The sequence below is a fragment of the Leptodactylus fuscus genome, chromosome 5 (assembly GCF_031893055.1).
Source record: "Leptodactylus fuscus isolate aLepFus1 chromosome 5, aLepFus1.hap2, whole genome shotgun sequence".
Taxonomy (NCBI): domain Eukaryota; kingdom Metazoa; phylum Chordata; class Amphibia; order Anura; family Leptodactylidae; genus Leptodactylus; species Leptodactylus fuscus.
In genome coordinates, this window is record NC_134269.1 from 99,508,229 (window position 1) to 99,521,240 (window position 13,012).

Below are 13,012 nucleotides of genomic sequence, written 5' to 3' on the forward strand. Positions count from 1 at the left end.
TATTGCGGATGTATACTGCACAAAATATAGAATCCATATAAGGTTAAAGGGTTTGTAAAAGTACAATGAACATGGGACATACAGTTAGGGCCAGAAATATTTGGACAGTGACACAATTTTCGCGAGTTGGGCTCTGCATGCCACCACATTGGATTTGAAATGAAACCTCTATAACAGAATTCAAGTGCAGATTGTAAGGTTTAATTTGAAGGGTTGAACAAAAATATCTGATAGAAAATGTAGGAATTGTACATATTTCTTTACAAACACTCCACATTTTAGGAGCTCAAAAGTAATTGGACAAATAAACATAACCCAAACAAAATATTTTTATTTTCAATATTTTGTTGCGAATCCTTTGGAGGCAATCACTGCCTTAAGTCTGGAACCGATGGACATCACCAAACGCTGGGTTTCCTCCTTCTTAATGCTTTGCCAGACCTTTACAGCCGCAGCCTTCAGGTCTTGCTTGTTTGTGGGTCTTTCCGCCTTAAGTCTGGATTTGAGCAAGTGAAATGCATGCTCAATTGGGTTAAGATCTGGTGATTGACTTGGCCATTACAGAATGTTCCACTTTTTTGCACTCATGAACTCCTGGGTAGCTTTGGCTGTATGCTTGGGGTCATTGTCCATCTGTACTATGAAGCACCGTCCGATCAACTTGGCAGCATTTGGCTGAATCTGGGCTGAAAGTATATCCCGGTACACTTCAGAATTCATCCGGCTACTCTTGTCTGCTGTTATGTCATCAATAAACACAAGTGACCCAGTGCCATTGAAAGCCATGCATGCCCATGCCATCACGTTGCCTCCACCATGTTTTACAGAGGATGTGGTGTGCCTTGGATCATGCGCCGTTCCCTTTCTTCTCCAAACTTTTTTCTTCCCATCATTCTGGTACAGGTTGATCTTTGTCTCATCTGTCCATAGAATACTTTTCCAGAACTGAGCTGGCTTCTTGAGGTGTTTTTCAGCAAATTTAACTCTGGCCTGTCTATTTTTGGAATTGATGAATGGTTTGCATCTAGATGTGAACCCTTTGTATTTACTTTCATGGAGTCTTCTCTTTACTGTTGACTTAGAGACAGATACACCTACTTCACTGAGAGTGTTCTGGACTTCAGTTGATGTTGTGAACGGGTTCTTCTTGACCAAAGAAAGTATGCGGCGATCATCCACCACTGTTGTCATCCGTGGACGCCCAGGCCTTTTTGAGTTCCCAAGCTCACCAGTCAATTCCTTTTTTCTTAGAATGTACCCTACTGTTGATTTTGCTACTCCAAGAATGTCTGCTATCTCTCTGATGGATTTTTTATTTTTTTTCAGCCTCAGGATGTTCTGCTTCACCTCAATTGAGAGTTCCTTTGACCGCATGTTGTCTGGTCACAGCAACAGCTTCCAAATGCAAAACCACACACCTGGAATCAACCCCAGACCTTTTAACTAATTCATTGATTACAGGTTTACGAGGGAGACACCTTCAGAGTTAATTGCAGCCCTTAGAGTCCATTGTCCAATTACTTTTGGTCCCTTGAAAAAGAGGAGGCTATGCATTACAGAGCTATGATTCCTAAACCCTTTCTCTGATTTGGATGTGGAAACTCTCATATTGCAGCTGGGAGTGTGCACTTTCAGCCCATATTATATATATAATTGTATTTCTGAACATGTTTTAGTAAAGAGCTAAAATAACAAAACTTGTGTCACTGTCCAAATATTTCTGGCCCTAACTGTATCACAAGGAATTTGTTATGAACATATAATGTCCAAAATACATAATCAATGTCAAGTTAGAGCGTTGGTGCCCATCTTACTAACGCAGCTTAAAACTGAAGCAATGAACAGTGAACCTGCATGCATGGTGGGAAAGGTGAAGTTCAGCGAAAATTCCAATTTTCGCTGTACTTCAACTTTCCCACCATGCATCCGGTAAGATTGTGCAGGTTCAATGTTCTGAATATATACAGCACTATTTCAAGTGGCGAGCTGCAAGTATTAGAGTAGAAATGCATAGATACCTCTACTTTCCTGTGGATGAAACTCCAGTTGGTCTCCAAAAGGTTAATGATGGCTTCAGCCACAGGACAGTAGATTGCTCTATGCATTTCTACTCCAATAACTAGAGTACCACAGTGGACACTAATATTTCTTATACTGTATTGTGGAGATTCATTATAGTGGCGTATAGATTTGTGGCAATGTACTATTATTAAAGTATTAGAATATCCAACAGAACCAGATATTGGTTTTCTAGTATTACTCTGTTTAGTGATCTTACTAGCACAAAAGCATGAATATTCTGGAAAAACAGCCAGTGTTTCTTTGTCCAAGTCTCCATAGATATTGTGTAAGTCTTGTTGTCTAAATGCATCCATATTGGGCTGCCATTGTGATGGTGTGTGGAATTTCATGCATACAAAAATCAGTTTGAAACCATGTTATATAATGGGCCTGAAATAGAGGGAGCTATTTGCTTGTTTTATCCCAAAAAGTATTGCTCTTGATGGGGTTCCCCCACCAATGGAAAATATCTATTTTCCAAAGGATAGGAGATACGTTGCAGAGCAGTGTGGATCCAACTATGACCAACTCATCCCTTCACTTATTTTTGGAAGAAGGATATTTATTTTGCACATTGTACAATTTCACCTCCCTTCCCTCTATATTCTTTAAGTTGACAATTCCACAAAAGGGCTACAAGTAGATTGTGTACTTGCACTGTGAGCTGAAATTTATTAAGAAATATGATTTTACGCAGCACCTGTGCATTTCATAATGAAAATTAAGTCCACCATAAATACAAAATGTCATTGCAGCTTATAAATATGTATGACATTTTACTTGTGATTCCTTGGTACTTGGCAAAATTAAGAGCATGCAAAATCCTTTCTAAAAGGGAATATTGTTGGATCAAGTAAAGTGTCTGCAAGAAAAAATCATATATATATATATATATATATATATATATATATATATATATATATATATATTCATAACCCATTGCATTTGTATTAACAAAATTGAATCATACTTAACTTAATTGGACTATTTTATAGCCATCAACCCGAAAAAGACTCTTTAATGTCGAAGTGACAAATAAATCTCTTCAAAGCGTTCCAGATTCCTTCATATTAAAACATAAAATAAGTGAATATATAAATATTCCCCTAAATTATGACTGGAGTAGCCAATTAACCAAATAAAGACTGTGACAAATAAACACCTCAAACAATTTTGTGATCCCTAACAAGACAAAGAAGTCGCTGAATACCCTTAGAACAAGATCTAACTGTAGGTGTCTCCTGGGATGGCATCATCAAAAATGTCTAGGAGCACACTAATAAGAAATAATACTAATAACCACAAGGAATCAAAAAGTTCAACGAGTGAAGGGAATTAGCTATGACTGTCACCAATTGAAACTTGTGAGCGTGTCAAACAGGAGCATACCTAGAAATCATGGAGCTGCAAAACAAAAGGAAGAAATTGAACATTTTTTAAAAGTAAATGCATTTGAAGAATAAAAAAGAAAAAACAATCTCAGCAACAATTACAACAATGGTGTGCTTACATCTGCCTACACAACCCATCAGTTACAGTTTACTCTACAGCCTTCCACATTTGACTATGAGCTGACCTATTACTACTTTTTATTTAATGGGTTAATGATCTCCTAACATGGAAGGGACATGTCTGACAAACTGTATCATAACTCACAGTAAACAGTGGAGGGGAAAAAAAGGATTTAGGATGCTTTTTACGCTCCTATTAAAGAAATAGAGCTACATCTCCATCCACTCTAGAATGGTAACATTGGGGAACTGTAACTCTTCTTGTATTACTGGAATAAGAGCTGCTTCCACTCCCCAACCACTGCTGTATCTTCCAGAATTTGGACTAGTGGATCTGTGTTGGGTCTGAGTGTCAAACCACCTAAGATTTGATACTGACTACTTATCCAGTGGATAGTCCTCAGTATGGAAAATGCATTTGAGACTGGAAATTGCTGTTAACTTGTGATTCACATTTCTGTACATGTCCAGCCAAGAGGACAGGTAGGTAGGACATATACAGATTTATATAAAAATACCATAATCCAAACACAAATGTAGAAGAATGGGGCAGTGACTTACATAATAGTGCAACAAATTAAAAAGACCCATTGCTGTAGTCAATATACATTTTCCACAGGGTTAACTAGCCCACAGATGTGACAATGTTTAACTTGACATTTAATGTGTTAAATACAGATGATATATCGTTATTGATGTGTTGCCCTTTAAGGGCTTATATACATAGCTATTTTTAACTACAGTGTGCTCTCAGTTTTTAAAGGGGTTGTCCCATCACAAGGATCCTATCTATACTGTTTGTTAATGTGAATGTAAGACTTTTCCTAAATACATTGCTTCAGCAAAACTGCTTTGTCTATATTACTATCTTACTTTATTCATTTTTTGGGACACATCATTTGACTTATCTGGTCATAAGTCAAGTGATGTATCTGCTGCTCTCAGGGGTGAGGGAGGAGGGGCTAAGTGCATGGGAGCAAGCCTGGAGGGGGGTAGTTTACCCTTTGGGGGGAAGGGGCCGCCAATACAAACCCGGCATCCGCTGTAATAGAGAGGCGGATGCCGGGAGGGTTAGACGCCAGCACAGATGCCAGCAACATCGCTATGCTTTTGCCCTGCATGAAGCCAGCAGCGGCAGAAGCGATGCTGCTATTATGGGGAAGGGGGGGGTTGGGGGCGGAGGAGCGGAATAACAGCATCGCTTCTGCCGCTGCTGGCTTCATGCAGGGCAAAAGCATAGCGATGTTGCTGGCATCTGTGCCGGCGTCTGTGCATCTGTGCCAGCGTCTAACGTCCCCGGCATCCACCAATGACGCAACAAAGCTGGAAGACAGAAGATTGTAGAGCAACGAAGACTGGTGAGTATGCAACGTGGGACAACCCCTTTAATGAACAGTAGAGTGACCCATGCAAATCTATTAAACATGCACGTATGTGTTGTTCATGGGATGGGTTGTTCATGGCATTTTCACAGACTAGACTTGTCCATTCAAGTCTAGAGGTCCATGAAAAAACAGATGACACATGAATGGCATCCTTGTGCTGTCCATTCTGTTTGTCAAGAAACTACTTATTGTTTAGAACAGGAAGTGTTAATATAAATTGTGCAAGACATTGTCAATGCATCAATATACCAATCAACCAGCTAGAAGAGCTGTAATAATATTTAATAAAGTATTAATACAGTGTTGGCCAAAAGTATTGGCACCCCTGCGATTCTGTCAGAAAATACTCATTTTCTTTCAGAAAATGATTGCAAGCCACGGTGCCATGGGCTTTAAACTTCTTGATGACACTGCGCACGGTAGACACAGAAACATTCAGGTCTTTGGAGATGGACTTGTAACCTTGAGATTGCTCATGCTTCCTCACAATTTTGCTTCTCAAGTCCTCAGACAGTTCTTTGGTCTTCTTTCTTTTCTCCATGCTCAATGTGGTACACACAAGGATACAGGACAGAGGTTGAGTCAACTTTAATCCATTTCAACTGGCTGCAAGTGTGATTTAGTTATTGCCACCACCTGTTAGGTGCCTCAGGTAAATAACAGGTGCTGTTAATTACACAAATTAGAGAAACATCACATGATTTTTCAAACAGTGCCAATACTTTTGTCCACCCTCTTTTTATGTTTGCTGTGGAATTATATCCAATTTGGCTTTTTGACAATTCTTTTTGTGGTTTTCCATTGAAGACAAATTAAATGAAGATAATAATACCAAAGAATTTGTGATTGCAATCATTTTCTGGAAGAAAATGAGTATTATCTGACAGAATTGCAGGGGTGCCAATACTTTTGGCCAACACTGTATTGAACTAATGAATAAATTAATCAGGTTACTTATTTAGCACATTGAATAGAATAAAATTTCTAGCATAACAAAGCAAAGGTAAAATTACTGTTTTTTCTATTTTGTTAACAAAAGTTAATTAATGAGATATATATACACCATCAAAACAATGTCATTAAACACTACAATTATCCCACATAAAACAATCTCTCATACAGTTGCATTGTGGGAACAAGTGTTCTGGAAATCACTGCTCTTCTGCTGCTGAGTCTCTTCTGCAATATGTGGATTGATTAACCAGAATTCCATCCACTTTGCAGGTACTGTAAAATGTAACAATGTGGGGCCCCAGTCTTAAAGAGGTCTGCAAATATTTACCTGTTGCACGGGTTTACTCGTTTATTTCTTAGCTGGCACAAAAGATGGCACACTTCATTATATAGGTATTTAGATAAAATAAGAGGAGCCTAAGTAAAAGTAGAGGTTCTACATCCCACTTGCTTAGGGAATGAGCACAATACATGTGAATAAACTATGACACATTAAAGGGGTTGTCCAAAAATTACAGTTTTTTTCCTGAAGGCTTAGGGAAGGTCATAAAATATATACCTCTATCTGGTCCAGCGGCACCCTAGGGCTTTTTCCGACAGAAGTCCTTGCCTCAGGTAACCACTGAGTCCAATCAGTGGACTCAGGAATGGACTGGGGATATCAAAGGTGTCACACTGGTCACGTGAAGCATGGACTTCCACTGGAAGAAGCCCACTAGATCCGAGAGCAGTCTAGGACACCAGAGCACAAGAGACAGGTGAGTACGGGTTTTGTTTTTTTTTCACCTTCCCTTGCCTCAAAGAAAAAAACTGTAAACATCAAAATGTAGAACCAAGAACCTCGTTTTCATGTATTTTTATGTACAGTATTTTCACTATTTCACTTGGTGCTATAATTGTTCTGTTGTAACCTTTTATGTGTTCATTCACAGCAACCCTAACCATGGGAGGCCCAGGTCCTAAGAGAGGGGAGTCATTTTAGTGTAGGGTCCCACCTACAGAAAGGTTGCCTTGTCCTGGCAGTTGGGATTTATACAATTTGATCAAAATGTACAACTAAAAACCTCATTTTCATATATTTTTATATACAGTGGGCATTTGCAGTAGAGATACACAAAGAGATGAGCAAACCTCTCAAGATTCTTTTTGTTTCAGGTTCATTAGGTTTGAGTCCCTGATTCATTTCAGGTTGAACAAGTTCAGTAGAAGCCACAACTTAAATTGGCTTAAACTATAGAGTATAACATTGTCAAGGCTCCTAGGAACCTATCTATCCAATTCCTTTCTATCTAAGGCAAACACAGCCTAAGATATATCAAAGTGAAAGTGACATGTATGTCTTTGGAAAATTGGATAGTAAGCAGTGTATAAAAATTCCGAATTTAACAATACATTTCACTCCCACCTGTTTCTACTCGATTTAACATTTAAAATTCTCCAAAAATTACACTATTTTTAGTGAAAAGATATTTGCCCTTGGTTTTTTACTCACACATGGAGGCTGTATTGTATAAAACAACTCCAAAGAGATACAGACAGCACTTCAAAAATGGTGAAAAAATTGAAGAACTTTATTAGCCCGAAAGTGCAAATTTTCAGTTCCTATAAAAGCTTTCTCAAGCACCAGGTTATATAGGAACTGAAACACTGCACTTGAGGGCTAATGAAGTCCTTCTGCCTGTGTCTTTTTAGAGTTACTTATATAGTCAATAAGATGTTGACCTAATGGATTTTCACCCATTTTGTACAGTTTAACAGGTGCTCCTCTCTTGTGGACTTTATAAAGCCAAATGCCATAGTTTTGTAGAAAAAATATCCCATTTTGATGACTTGTAAATCCTACATGCTTGCTATTCGGGAAACAAAGTTGCCATGCTTAGCTCAAAAGTTTGGAAGAACTGGAATTTCAAAAAATGAGCAAAATGATACACCAAAATTGCATTGGTATTTTGTGAAGCAGTGGTGGTGGTGTTGTTTTAATTTCTTTTTATGTCAACTAAGTGGCAGTGGCATTTAGAATTTACCTACAGATGTCTGTCAGCGTGCTTGCAATTTGAAAAGTGAAGTGGCAAAGAATTGACTTAATAAAAAAGCCACCAAAATTGTCCCTTTATTGCAGCAGATGCGGCACCAATGAGTGACAATTACAAGATTTGAAGAAAAATTAGTGTACCTGGTCTGCCAGCTGAAAAACGAAGAATATGCTCTTAATTGAAACAGATTCTATGACAGAGAGAACAGCACATGGAAGGTAGAAAAAAACCTGGATTATCCTGCTGGTTATCCCTGAATCTGAGCTGACCGACTGTGAATTGGTGCAGTCTAAACCTTTTGAAATGGTCTGGTAACCTTTTCCATCCCATTGAGCATCAACAATTCTTCTTGTGAGGTCCTCAGAAATTTCCTTCTATGATACACTTCCACAAACATGTGTGATGAGTATCAGCTTTTGATAGATACCTGTTCTTTAATGATCATCCTTTTGGTTGAAAACACCTGGCTGACTAAATATCACTTTCAAATTTTCCTGTTAAAGGTTCACATACTTATGCCACTCACACATATGTGATATTGGATTATTTTGTTCTATAGATAAATGACCAAGACTATTAATATTTTGTTTGATTTGTTTGATTTGGTTTTCCTTATCTACTAATGCTACTTGTGTGAAAATCGGATGTAATTTTTGGTCAAATTTATAAAGAAATATATAGTTTTGAAGGGTTCACAAACTTTCAAACAGTGTAGTATAAAAGAGATGGCCAGGGTAGATATTAAAGGGGTTGTCTCATCACAAGGATCCTATATATACTGCTTGTTAATGTGGATGTAAGACTTTTCCTAAATGCATTGCTTCAGCAAAACTGCTTTGTTTGTCCACTATCTTACTTTATTCAATTCATAGTTGAAGAAAGTAGTAGAAGAAAGAAGATTTTACAGCAGTGAAGACTGGTGAGTATGCGACATGGGAATACCCCTTTAAGCATTGGTTAGTGCTAGTATAAGAATATGGCCTGGTATAGAGGAGTAAAGACACAGAATTTGTCTACTCCATTCCTCACACTATGGGGAAAATTCATAATTCCCTCTAAGCCAGAATGAATCTTTCCCTCTACAAGTACACATCTTGGCCCCACAGATTTACTATAACTTATGCCATTCCAGTGCAGGGACAGCAGACAGATTTATGAAGAGGCCACCATTGATCTGCCGGCCATATCACCCCCATATTAGCTTTATACTGTCTATTACATAGTGGGTAAATGTCAAATCTAATGAACTTCATGGCTTCCCTTCTGGCAGACTTACTTATCGGGCTTTCAACATGTGACCTCATTAGTCTTGACCCATCACTACAATAGTCATTAATTGATGCATGTGCTTTATATGCCAGGTAAAGAAAGGCCTGCAGGTTACCAGCATAGCATTGGCATGAGATTAACAGTGGATTAGTTGGTCAGGTATTCTTGTTTTGCTACTTTATAATATTGACAGCAGTTTGTAAATGATTTAATACGGCTGTAAAAACCTTTTAATTGGTTACAGTGAGAATTATCTAATTTTAAAATTTTATTTTTATGTCAATGTATCTGTTTGCTTGGTTTTTTTATGGGATATGCCTCATTTTTCAATGCATTATGGGGATTATATCTTTGGAGTAGCTGAATAGTTATAGTCAGTGTGACCGCATCTATCAGATCCTGAATATCATTGTTTTTTTTAGATCTGGTGACAAGTCTTCTTTAAGTGATACCTTATATAACAGTATTTAGACTTAGCCATTGACCACTAGCTACGTATTTAAGTTACTCTATCAAGTAGTGATAAATATGAGTATATTGGAAGAGTGATTATTCAAAACCAGAATTGCCACATATGCATCCTAAAAGTAGAGCAAAATATATCAACTTTAATGGGTAACTGGATTTTATGACAAGGAAATATTGTCAAGCTGTGATCAGACACAGTTCCATGAGTTGTTGATGAATATCCCAGTTAATATTAATTCTTTAATTAAAGCTGAAATTCTAGATGCATTTATGCATATTTAAGCAGATTACTAACAGCATCAGATACTAAGTTTTGACCAAAGGTTTAAAGTTGTCAAGTAAATTTAGAGTTATTGATGAAGTGATGGGTTGTATGCTCTCTGAAACAAAGGCTGACAATGAACACGGAAATGATAGAACACAGTAAAAGGGTCTCTTTGTAGTTTAAATACCTGAAGAGTTTTTTTTTCCACTACAATGACAATTTTTTATTGAACTCTTGTGTGAGATCAAAACACAGACATGCAGACAATGTAAGGATCTAAGGTTCTTTTGTGACATGATAGTTCAATGGTATTACAAAAAAGGAAAACGTTGAAAACCAACAGTAAATTATATTAACTTTACTTGGATGAAACAAAACGGAGGTAATCTTTACATTTGTCAGCAAAATATTTCTGTTCAATACAAAAGCAAATTAATAGAAACAATACAGGGTGTCCCAAAAAAAGTATACACATTTTAGCAGCTAACTCAATTATTTATTCTTTCTTTACATATATTTATATTCTTTACATATATAGAATAAATTTCCTTTCTTTGAAGTCAAGTCTGTATGCCATCACTCGGTTTAATGGGTTCAGTCTGTAAAGAAATAATAAATAATTGAGTTATCAGCTGCTAAAATGTGTATACATTTTTTCGGGACACCCTGTATATATTCAGGCGAGATAAATGTAACGAACTCCAAACATTTTACTGTATGCATATCCTGTTTGGAGGAACAATTATCTTGGGATGGATCTTAGATTAGAGCGATGGTTGCAGTAAGTGTGGTAGTGACAAAAAGTTCTACTGTGTAAGAGTCACATCTAGGTTTACCTGTTATTCTTCACCCCAGACTTTTGTTTTTACTGGTAGTACAAATATGACCTCTTGATCTTTTTTTTGGCTGGACATGTTGAAGATATTCACATCACAAATTGACCAGCATTTCAAAACAATGAGATTTTGCCATATTTTCTCATAAGATGTCTATCCTATATGGAGTGACTTTTCTTCCAGAGGCATTCTGTAACCCAAGAAGCAGGTCTCTGTTTTTTTTTTTTTTTTTTTTTGTCAGGACCATGTGCCAGTGTTGCCCACTGATAGGTTAAGCTCTGGTGTGTGTGAGGGGGCCACTGAAGTGAGGGCTGAAGTAATGGTGTTGCTTTAGAAAGCAGTGGCAGTATCTGTTTCCTGGAGTGAGGATATGGCAGAGAGTAGTAGGAGAGAGTCAGAAGTTGTACAGATGTCAGAGCAGTTAAGGCTTCTGCATGGATGTGTTAGATTCTGGATTGGGTGTCTGTTACAGAGGCTAGGGATGAGATGGTTAGTAATTTGTGGTCAGAGAGCATAGTGAAAAGTTAAAGAGATCGGATTGGGAACAGAGGTGGGTGAAGATGACATCCAGTCTGCGCCCCCCTTTGTGAGTGGCAGAAAAGGAACACTGTGGGAGACCAAGGGAGATGATGGGAGATAGGAGTTTTGAATAGAAGGGTGGTTTCAGTCAATGGGGATGTTGAAATCACCCGTGATGATTAGTGAGGGTATCAGCAGAGAAGAAATGCATGAGCCAGGTGGTAAAATGGTCGATGAAAGTGGTGGTAGGTTCTCGTGGTCATTATAAGACAGCCAATTGGAAGTTAAAGGGTGAGTAAATGCGGATAAAGTGAGATTCAAAGCAGGGAAGGGTAAGAGCAGTCAGTGGTTGCATTTTGTTGAAGGAGCAGTTGTCAGACAGGAGAAGGTCAACACCTTCACCAGATTTGCTGTTGAGGCGAGGAATGTGAGAGAACTGGAGACCACCATAGGAGAGTACAGTTGAGGAGGCATTGTCTAAAGGTGTTAGCCAAGTTTCTGTGATCCCACGAAAATAAAGATTTCAAGAAATGAAAAGTTCACGGGTGTAATCCAGTTTATTACATCTGGAAAGAGCATTCCATAGTGCACCAGAGACAGAGGGGGAGAGTAAGAGGGGCAAGAGCAAAGAAGATATATTTAAGATTTAAGGGGTTCTGTTTGCTGGCTCTGGTTGTGTAGTGAAAGAAAGAAGATCTGAAAATTGGGATTTACTAAAGTGGTCCAGGATTAAGAGATATGTCACCGGTAGTAAGGAGAAGTATGGAGATGGACAACATCTGTGTATAAAAGATGTGTATATGGGGTGGTTGTGTGTGTCTGAGACAGAAAGCTTGTAGGTTTGGGAGTAGCTTTGCAGAGAAGGTCAGATGGTGAAGTAGAACAGATGCTGAGATGACGCTTTTGTTACTAACTTTGATGGTTGGGGGTTGAAGGATTAATTTTAAAAGTAGGGGAACAACAACAGTGATTAAGGTAACAAGCATTCTTGTATATTACGTTGTATAGATGTACGTTTTGAATAGGTTTCGGCAGTCACCTTCAGTATCATTCTATTCCAATTCTGGCCTAATTCAGGTCATTGTACCATCTGTTACAATAATACTGATTAATTAATTTGCTATAAGTGCAACATCTACCTCAATGTGTGTCTAGATGGCAGCTCAGAGAGGGCAGACAGCTGCGGTTGGCTGCAGAAGAGTGTGGTGCCAGCCACAGCAGAGCCCATCTTCCGAGTATTGCCGACTGCCTGCTAGCACTTGGGCATAAAGTTAGAATATAAAACAGATACCTAATATTTTTATGAAAAATGTCACACTCTTAAGGTTAGTTGGTACAAAAGATTTAGATGATTGAATGTAACTTTATGTTGTAGATGCTGAACTTGTTTTATGTCCTTAGATAGAAGTAGCTGTTTTAGAAATACCCCATATTAATGAAATCATGTATTTTTTCAATAAAAGTTGTTCATTTTAAAGCTTATAATGAAAGAGTCAGAATGCAATTTTATTACTGTTATTAATGTCCACTTATATGTTAAACAGCTCTTAGGCTTCCATATTTCCTGGCACATCCTGATGTAAATGGTACAATTTATGGATCTCTCCTCAGGACCCTGTAAACCATTATTCTACACTGTAATAAACTTTGAACTTGGTCCAGGCAACAACAGAAATGATGTTTTCTGCTTGGGAAGATTATATTAAGACAA